Here is a 10,892-nt window from a genome sequence, read left to right as displayed (position 1 = left end):
GCAGGAGCAGCAAAGCTGAGCTCCTTGAGCTATAGGCAGTCCTCAAGCAGCATGAAGGCAGGTCCCAAGCTGAGGGAATATTTAATAACTTGGGGTGAGGCTGCAAGAGGGACAGAGCTAACATATCTTGCCAAGGATGGGTGGGACCAACACATGCCTGCATCTCCCTCCCAGGAGCTTCTTTGGGGGCTACCCTGGAGGACCATGGTCTGGGCCTTGCAGGTCTTGCATGCATGCAGAAATTTATGTCTCAAACCCACAGACTATAACAGTCTTAATTTGTATTACAGCAGCATAGACATGCTGGGGGAAATGTTTCTTTCACTCTTTGCCTTGTGCTGAGCTCTACAAGACAAACACTGACCTTTGCAGCACTACTGGTTCATGCGGTCTCTGCTCCTCCTGTGATAGAAGATGTGATTGAGAAAATGCTTTGCATTCGCACCCATGATTGGATGTGGTCCATTCAGGTCAGCCAGGGGTTTTTATTCTCCTTGTTGGACCCATAGGCAGCCCTCTAGTCCACTTTGCAACCATGGTGAGCCTAATTCCCTTCTAATGACAGAAGAGGCATCCATGAGGTGCTCAAACTAGCTTAATGGTAGAGCATGAAGTAAACCAGAGCATGCTGAGGTAAAAAGATAGGTGCTACTCCAGGGGTTGTGCTTACAGCCCACTTTGCAGACATTCATCCCTAAAGACATTGCCAGACAAGTTGTCTCATTTCTTTGGCTGAAAATAGTGAATGTGATGAGCAATTCTTCATCAGACAGGATGAGAAATTCAGCTTTAATGTCAATAACTTCAAAGAGTCCAAATTTTAAGCTTTGAGCTTATAAAATTATCTTGATAGATACCATTTATAAGAGAGCACAGCTTTCAGTATTGCTATAACAAATTTGGAAAAGCACTGCTCCTCTCCTGCATGACACCTTCAGAGAAGCAACAAGAGCACAGTTTAGCTGCAGACACAAAGCAGAGGCTGCTGCTGCTACTCCATCTCTGGGGCAAGGGACAAGAAGTGCCACCTGGGACACAATTTACCTCTGAAAGAAGTGTATTTGTTTAAATATTCAGGATGTGATTGAGTTGTCTATGCCTATCCAGTGTCATTTTGATCTTTTGTGCAGAAATATCTCTCTGGGCCCCCCACACAAAATTAAATGAAGGATCCATGCACACTGTGTGTTGGATGCTGAACATTCATGCACCTGGGTCATACAGGGCAGCTGCAACATCTCCAGCTTGAGTCAACACCTGCATCTGCACCTGTTCCTCCTTATGGGCAGTCATCTGAAAATCCCTCGTGAGAGGGAGGAGGAGTGAGGGGGAAGAGAGATAATAATAGTTGAATACTCTATTCAATGAGATTCATGGAATTTTGGGACTAATAAATTCTATGAATAATATTTTCATTATTTTTCCAACTCTAGTGCTAACAGAAGTTATGAATAATAATTGAAGCAAACCCTTGAATTATATGACAATGCTATTGAACTTTGGAAGCATATATTACATAGAATGAAGAGACTCTAGTTCTGCCTGTCATCAGCTTGATGTAGATGTTTTTGAAAATAGTGAAATGTGTATTTGACACTTTGGCCTTTCCTCACAGAAAGTCTGTGCTCAGATTACCTGACAGTAAGAATCAATCAATAATTCACATGCTGTTTCTCACAGAAAATTGTTAGCAATTGCTTTCTTTCAGCACTTCAGAGATTACATCCCTGGAGATGGCAGATCTCTCATCTCTAGAGTCCCCTCTCACTGCAGGGCAGCATGCCCTCATCTCCAGAGGGGAAACTTGTTCCTCAGGGGAACTGCAGCCTGCCACTGTTCCTCAGCAGCATGTGCTGACAGCCCCTGATGTCGTGTCAGCTCTGCCTGCAGCGGCTGCAGATGCGTCATAGGGGGATGCTGTCAAGGTTCTTCCCATATCTCATCTTTCTCAATATCTCCTCACCACTGGAGGTGACTACTGAATGTGGTCTCTAGACACAAGGGCAAAAGGAGAATTAACTTGTCACTGTGAAGTTTTGCCAGGAAATACAATCTGCTGTGATATGCAGAAGTCAGAGGCTTTCAGTTTCTACAGTGTCTGCTGCTGTTCCCCCATCCTTGGCAGGCAGAGGCACCAACTTCAGCATGCAGCAGCTGAGGCTTTGTTTCCAGCCTGTGTGCAGAAGTACTTCCTGATAACATCAGAAAAATCTAAGACTTTATTGTTTGGGTAGATTTTAGCCCTTAATTATTTATGATATCCTCTTACCTTTGTCTTAACGGAGGAGCTGCACAGTCAGTGGACACTTCCTAACAGCCTGAGACATTGTGGTTGAACAATAACATCTGTTCTATTACCAGCTCGAGCAGATTAAATGATTCCAGACAACATGGGTCCTACTCCATCTCCTGCCATACCATGAATAAGGTTCACTACTGAAGGTAAAAGATAACATGCATTGTATCAGTTCACTGACACCAGATGTACAACACCCTTTGACATCAGTGATGAAAGATGACAATAAAGAAACACAGCTGATAATTTCCCCCCTCCAAAATTCATAATCTAACTGATAACTGAGCTTGCTGCAAGGGACTGACTGTCATTCATCAGCTAAATGTTGAATTCATCAGTTCCTGGAGGGCCTCTACTCAGTCAGAAATTAACATGGTTCGTACACATATTTAATTCTAACTTTGAAAGTAGAGAGGAATTTAACAGAACGTTAAAGAGTGATGAATAAATTATAAAGGCATTAATGAGGCTGATGCTTATATCTAAAGGAAAAAGTCCCAGAGGGTTCTGGGAGCTCCAAAATTACTAATAACTTATTAATTTTGGAGTTGGTAGTAGATAAAAAATTAAATATGCTAAGTATGAGTATGTACTGTGATTTCTGCTGCAGAAGACAAAGTATTTCAGCTTATTATACTATGGGATATCATTTATAGGGCCAGTGAAATAATTACTCTTCTTTGTATGTCTCTAGGAAAGATTGCACTTGGATAACTCCTAAACACTTGACTACATGAGGATATTGATAAACTTTGAGAGATTCCAACTATGAGCAAAAGAAATGATAAAAAAATCTCTGATAAAAAGAGTAGGCAATAAATCCTCTTCAGAAAGATGGAAAGAACTAGATACAAACAGAAAAGAAAGCTGGTGATAATTTATATGACAAGAAAAAAAATTTGTAGCAAACAAGTCAAAGGTCATAAGAAAAAAGAATTCTTCACCAAATAAATGTGCAAAATTGCCATAATTTTTACATGAAGTACAAAACCACAAAGTGGTGAATCAAAACAAAGCCACCAAAGAGAGAGGACATTTTCGGAATCTGTATTGTCTTCAGTCTCCTGAGTTGTGTCCTGAGGCTCCCTGCCTTTTCTTCCTGACCTAGGGCAATAATTGGCAAATACTCACATAAGCAAGTTCCTTCATGCTTATGAGGTTTTCAAATCAGATCAAAAATTTCTATGCAAATGAAGGACCCAATTCATCCTCTCAGGATTGGCAGAGCCACTTTGCCCTTCACTACCAGCATGCTGGCAAAATCAGCCCCCTTCCAGCATCACCCTGGCACAACCATACCAATGTCAACATGAACACACAGAGCAGCAGAACTAGGATAAATTCACACATGTCAAATAAAATCTGAGAGGCTGTTGCTGAAGAGAGGCCTATGAATAGAAAGAGAGGGTGTTGAATGAAAAGGAACATAGATGGACACCAGTCTGCCTAATTGAAAGAAGATATAGTAACTTAAGTTAGAGGGAGCAGAGGCTGGGATAGGCAACACACTGTGAAATGCCTTGCACAACACACCCTCATTATGTGTGGGGTGAAAAAAATATTGTAGTCTGCCTTTATCCTTCTAAGCCTTTGAGTGTGCTGTGGGCACTTTGACTTTAGTGAGGGTTGGAGTCTACAAAACAACAAAAAAGGTCCTTGAAAACAGAGCATGCATGTGGCATTTTACATCAAGAATGGAAACCTTAAGTATGTCCGGTTGATTTCAACAGGAGCTTCCTCAAACACAGATTCACAAATAGTGTGGTTTATTGGAACAACAGGTTATAGATTCTTTTAGCTTGCCATTGATAAACTCACTAGACCTACAAAATAGAAAATATAAAGCACTAGGTACATCTGATCCCGGGTATACTCCGACACAGTCTAAGGTGCAAATCGTACCAAAAGAGGTGCTCCTGCTTTGGGGAGAAGACATAAACAAGCCTCTTGACTTGTTTGCAAGGTGATCATATTTTTGTCCTCTACCACAGAAGATTTCAAATGCCAATTTATACATTTACAAGAGGATGTGAGAATGTAGCAAAACATTCTGTTACCACCATCATAAATAGGATCTGTGTGTAGGGCAGCTAATTTCTATGTAAATGAAGACTATAGAGAGTAAGAAAGAGAGAGATTATAAAGATTTGTGCAGGGATGGAACAGAACCCTGACACCTTAGCATAACTCTCTTTCCCACCTGGCTGATTACACAGTGGTAGGGGTCATCCAGCCTCTGCCCAATAACCTATCCCCTCCTCAGCATGTCATCATTCCCATGGAAATCCTTCAGCCATGCATGTCATGGCACATCTCATGGAAATCCCTCACTAAATATGTTGTGGCATAGCTCATGACTCCAGGTCTCGTCTCTACAGAAGTCACAGGACCATGGGCTAGCTCAGACTGGGAGTGACCTCAAGAGGCCACTGGTTTGGCCTTCTGCTTACAGCAGATCAACTCTGTGATCCTCCAGTTGGGTCTGGAGAACCTCCAAAGACTGCATTATCTGCACATCTGACTGTCCTCATAGGAAAGATTTTTCTCCTTATAGTCAAGCTGAAACTCTGCTCTTTCAGCTTCTCTTTGTTTCTTACCTCCCTCCCTGCATGGCTGTAAAAAGCCCATCTCCATTCCCTCAAGGAGCTCTCCACAGGCATTGGGGGCTGCTAGTAGGTGCCCCCAAAGATGTTGCTGCTCCAAACTTAACAAGCCCAGGATCCCCAACATGCTGGGGCCCTCACCTGAACTCATTAATTTATCAGTGCCCTTTTTCCATAGAGGGGAACACTAAAGTGGGTGCAGTAGTCAGGTGTGGTCTAATGAGTGCTGAGTAGGTGGAAGCAATGACTGCCCTTGCTCTCTCTTTCTGTCCCTGTTCATACAGCCCAGCCCACTGTTGGCCATTGTTGTTACTGGGGTTTGCTGCTGGCCCATGCCCCTCTCACTGCCCACCAGGACCTTCAGGGCCTTTCTCCCAGACCTGTTCCTTGGGTAGTTTTGAGTCTGTGTTGTTGCAAAGGATCGTTTGATCCACAGAAAGGACTTTGCATTTGCCATTGCTTAATTTTTTGTTGTCCTAGTCAGCCCATTTCTCCATCTCCCTTGGAGTGGCAGTGCTGGCTCAATTTGAAGTCACTGTACACCAAGTCTCTGTTCCCTCATCTCAACCACTGGTAAAGATTCTAAACAGATCCTTGGGACAGGTCCCAGTGCAGATTGCTTCAGTATTTCCCTTGTTGCCAAACTTGACTCTCGAAACCCAAACTTCTACCCAGACTACAAACCATCTGACTTTTCCCCATTCCTACTGTAGCATCCCATCTTAAATACAAGAATTTGATGGAAAAATCCTTGAATGCCTTGCTAAACTCAATGAAAATAACATCTGCTGCTCTGCCATCAACCTGCAACACAGTCATAGGTGGAAATCAGGCTGGCCAGGCATGACTGACCCTTGGTAAATCCATGTTGACTGCTACTAGTCACTTTCTTCTCCTTCCTGTGCCCAGAAATAGGCTCTGAGAGACTCACTGCATAACATTTCCAGGGACCGAAGAGAATCTGACTGCCCTGTGCTTCCTTGGTGGTCCTCTGGCCTTTTCTGAAGGTGTTGTTTTGAAGAAGTTTCAGTACAACTGTGAAGGAAGACCTTACTTAGGCCTAAATCTATACCTAGTGTTAAAAAACATTTCCCAAATTATCTTTATTCATCATCATACCCAAAGATGTCTCATACCTATTTAACAGTGTTGGAGAGTTTTCTCAGTTTTGATCACAATTTTTTGATATCGCAATGAATTCCAGTTTATGTGAAAAAGCATTTTTTCTTCCAACTCTCTCAGGTGTTGTGAGAGAAGATGAGGGTGTTTGGTACACCACTGTGTATAGTTCCCCATATAAAATCTGTTAATCTGGGAAACTATACCAAATATCTATTTGTCTGTTTGATGCAAGCCCATATTTTTAGACAGATGATAAGGATGTTCTTAAGAAGCTGTCAGCTTGAGTTTCATAACATCTTCTTTGTGGGTAGATTTATTACAGTACTTTAATCACAGACAGAGAACATCAAAAGCTTTACAGAAGTTCATGAGTCTCCATGCCCAAACTGCAAGGCATCTGAGACTAATTTACAACTTCAGACTGAAAAAACAAAATGCAAATGTCAAGTACAACTTCTCATACACAGCTAGAAAGAAAATAAAAACCCAGTAAAATCATGCAATTTATTCTGGAACAAATTAGCTTGAAATTCCTGGAGAGCATATTGAACTACATGCGACTCCATGCACAAGTCCTCAGAAACCCAAATGAAAGAACACCCATTGGCATTACAGGCCTGGTCAGGATGTTATAAACTCTGCAAACAATGTTATAAACACTGCAATACCACCCCTTTTACACACCAATCATTCAAAAAATGAAACATTTGTATACATCCTGTGGAAGTCAAAGAGAGATTAATATACCTCAGGATTCAGACTTTGAACTGCAGCCAGCAGCTGCAAGTAAATACTTACTAGACAGCTACTGTTAAATGCAAAATACATGTTGCTCAATTGAGACCCATTGGTGGGTGAGGAGGAAAGACTGGAATTGGGATGATAAAACTGCGAAAAAGTGCTGTACTTGTGGCACCATAAAAATTACAGTAGCAGTTAACTCATCTGAAGCTACTAATAAATTATTAGCATCCTGAAAAAAAGAATCTAAAGTAGAGGTTGATACTACAGTATATTTATTGAAATAATTTTTATTATTTATTAGTTCCAGTCTTCAAACTACTTGGAAAAAAAAAATTACTATTAATTTCATCTGTTTGCTCCCACCTAACTGAAAATGGATTCAGATAGTTGATTTTACAGTATATTTAATTTTTTTAGGTAAGATATGAGTAATAAAATAAGGCTATACATACATCTTTGCCAAACAGCAACAAGAGTTTGTACCCAAAAACCTGTGTGATTAATTTAAGAAAAAGCTTTTCAGAAAAACATCAAATACTGCTTCTAGTCACTCCATAAGCTATTTTATGGCTCCACTATGGTGCTACTTAGTCATATTTATCTCTACTCTATCTCATACTTTTATATGTGTTACTTGTCAGTAGAAAGCTTAAATATTAGTTTGCTATAATTTTACTATTTTTAGGTGAATAAGTAGTTTTGGGTTAAAATTGAAGAAGTATTATGACTGTCCGATCAGTTTTCTCCTGTGCTGAGGGAACCAAAGAAAGGCTCACGTAAAATGAAAAAAAAAAAATCTACTCAAGGGTTTGTTTGTCCTATAAAAATGAACCAAGTTCTCCCTACTGTTACTATTTTGTCTTGTTCAGCAGGCTGTTATTTTCTGAAATAACATTCATTTTTGAGACAGGAGGGAATTTCTTCTGCTTGCTTTCATCCTGGAAATGCCGGCTGCCTAGTCTAAGCCATACAGCCATTTACTAAGGGAGGCCTTTCTTGAAACCTCGGGATGGTTTATCATTTAGACAGGCATCTCTCTTTTCTCTGATGGGAGCCCTGGTCAGCTCAGTAGAACTGCATACTTAGCTTTTAGACGCCTTGAATTGCATTTGTGAGGGTGTAAGAAGTTCTACTTATACACAGGAAGCTTAATTCATAAGAAGCATGAAGTGTCATTAATAAAATGCTAAAATGACACAGTAACAAATATAATCTGTGGCTGACATCTTACAAATGCTCCTGAAGGTGCTTAGCCTGACCCCTGGAAGCAGTTCTACACATGCCAGGAGAACTAACTCCATGTGCAGAGGTATGAGTGGAATTGTATGCTGGGATATTTGAGGTACATGTAGTCAACAGTAGGAAATTTTTTTGCATTTGTCTTTTGCATCAGAGATACCTTGGTATGACAAAATTGTTTAAAACTAGAAAACTTAATTTTATAGTATCAAGATCAGGCAATTCAGGTTGGAAAAGAAAAGATGAAAGCAAGTTCAAGTTTTATACACAAGATATTCTCTTCCAGTTAAACAAATGGCTATGTCACCACGTGATTAATAGCTAAATATAATATGCTGCTGCATAAACAACCACTGTAAATATAGCTATCTTCACAGCAGGGGAAGCCTGAGCACATATAACAGCAGGCTAGCTGACAGCCAGAGAGATTACAGTATTTCATTTTCAGGCACAAGTCTCAGTTGGAGTGGCTGTGGTCAGCAAGAAACTGTTTCTAATATGTTTGGCTGGACCTTGAAGTTAATCTGTTGACTGCTGCCAGATTTACCGGGCAGGCTTTAGTGGTCCATTGATTTTAATGGACTCCTAATCAACAGGGCAAACTCATAAGGCCACCAGGAACAGAGAAACAGGAGAGTATAGGCAGCACTGGTTTGATGTAGGCAGCAGTGACTGGAGAGAGGTATCTCAGTTATACGTACAATATTATTATTTTCTTTCCATATGCTCTGTGCATACAGCAAGCATAAAACCAAAATATCCTATAGTTGCCTGCAGTGCCAATGTTCAGCCACCCTGCCCACATCAGAAATAAAACTTTCTTCATATATTTAGGTTGGCCAGAAAATTACATGTTAAAAAATGAAGTTACATACTACTGTCTTCAAAATATAAAAGTAGATCACAAGAGAAAGCAAGTTCAAGGTTGTCTGCTCAGACTGCTCTGTTTTTCATCTGCACAGGAGGAATACAGCTGGCCAACTTCTCCAAAGTTAAGCACATCATTTACACCAATCTCCAGGCTTTGTCCTGAGCTAATTCCTTCCTCAGAGGAAATCATACTGCCTATCTTCAATACCCCATCTCCAGGTAAATGTACTTTTCCCTGAGGGCTGCTTAGGCAAGATCCCCAGATGCTTGAGCCCCCTTGGTTTTTGAATAGAATCATAGAGTCTTCTCGACTGGAAATCACCTCTAAGATCTCTTTAAGTCCAACCTTTACCCCACCACTGCCAAGTTCACCACTAAACCATCTCCCCAAATGCCACATCTGCATGTCTTTTAAACACATCTGAAAAGGAATTAGAAAACTTGGGCATGTGAACCAAGTGCACTGTATCTCCACAGTAAACTCTAACAGCAAGAAAATAAAGGTAAACCCGGACATGTGGCTAATTTCAACTCCTCATCACGTTCACAACTGTGTCAGTGTAACAGATGCTATTCCTGTGGAAGAAGATCAACTTTGTAGTGCTAGAACATTGTCCAGAGGGGCAATATAGTATAATTGCAAATGACAAATAGTTGCAGCATTGTAAAAGCCATATGCACTTTGTTTCTTATAAGCATATTGGTTTTCATGTTCCAAAAAGATAAATTTAGCCTGGCATATGTCCAGGTTATCCACCTAGGAGATGTAGGAATGTAAAAATGATCAGACAAGAGATGACTGGAAAAAACTGGCTTATTTAAAACAAGAAAGTAGAGACTGAGAAAAGAAACAGTTTAGATTTATATGTAACATCAGGGGGTAGTTGTCTACCAAGAAGCTGCAGGGCAGTTCTAGCAGAAGAATAAATGAGTACAGCCATGAATAGATTTCAGAAAAAAACTGAACTATTTGCACTAATAAGAACTATGTCCTAGCAACCGTTTTTCACCAGGAACAACGTGAGCAAAAACCAAAGCTACTTTTAAGATGCAATTCAATATTTTAAGAAAAGGATTATAGAATGTGTTGATGTGTGACATCAAGGGATGGAGCCTGATAAATCTGAACGTTCCTTTCTATCCTGCATTTCCTGTAGCCAGCATGCTGTGATGCTGGTTTGACAGTGCAAAAAGGTTACAGGTGGTTTTCATAATCCTTCTTAGACAGACCCATGTTACATGATGCAAAGAGTCCTCCAGGAGCAAGATGTCCTTGGGAAAGCTGGAGAAACTGCTACGTTATTTTTTTCAGTTAAAGAAAGTATCCCAAGTATCCATGTTTTTTGAAAGCTGATACATTATGAGATTAAATCCAGTAGTTACAAATTTCAGTGAATAGTGTTCAGATGGAGATAGAAGCAAAGGAAGTCATTTTGAGAAGCTGGTGAACAAAACACAATACACACCTAGAGCAAGGAAGACTTTTTTTAAGATGCCAATGGGCAAAATTAAAAAGTTGAACATGTGGGGTCATAAAACTTCTCAGTATCCTTAGTGCAGTTTGCAAAACCCCTGGCTTCACAACATTTGAAAGCTTGTGGGAACAAGCTCTACCCTAGATCCCTGCTCCTGTGATTGCCACTGTTACATGGGTAGAAAGGGGAGGCAAAAATGCTCTGTTAGAGTTTTTTGGCCCTTCATTTTTTAATGGTGACCAGGACTCAAAACCTTTATAAAGCTTGAGAAGATTTTGAAAACAGGGAAAATTTTCTCAAAATTATGAGGAGTCCTGTTTTCACTGAAAGGCTTTACACTTTCTTGCACAATACTCTTTTTCCATAGGAATTCCAATGAAGTCTGCAAATGCAGAACCAGTGAATGAAATTAATGAATGACTAGTCAGGATGAAATGTTGAGAATAGATGGTAGCTCATCAGACAGACAAACAGACAGATTTACTCAGGTCAGTGTTTCCTGTGGCCAGGGCGTGGCAGGCTCCCAAGCTACCTTCTGTCACC

This window comes from Lonchura striata, chromosome 1, assembly GCF_050655825.1.
Source record: "Lonchura striata isolate lonStrDom1 chromosome 1, ASM5065582v1, whole genome shotgun sequence".
In the NCBI taxonomy this organism is placed as follows: domain Eukaryota; kingdom Metazoa; phylum Chordata; class Aves; order Passeriformes; family Estrildidae; genus Lonchura; species Lonchura striata.
This window is presented reverse-complemented; position numbering follows the sequence as displayed.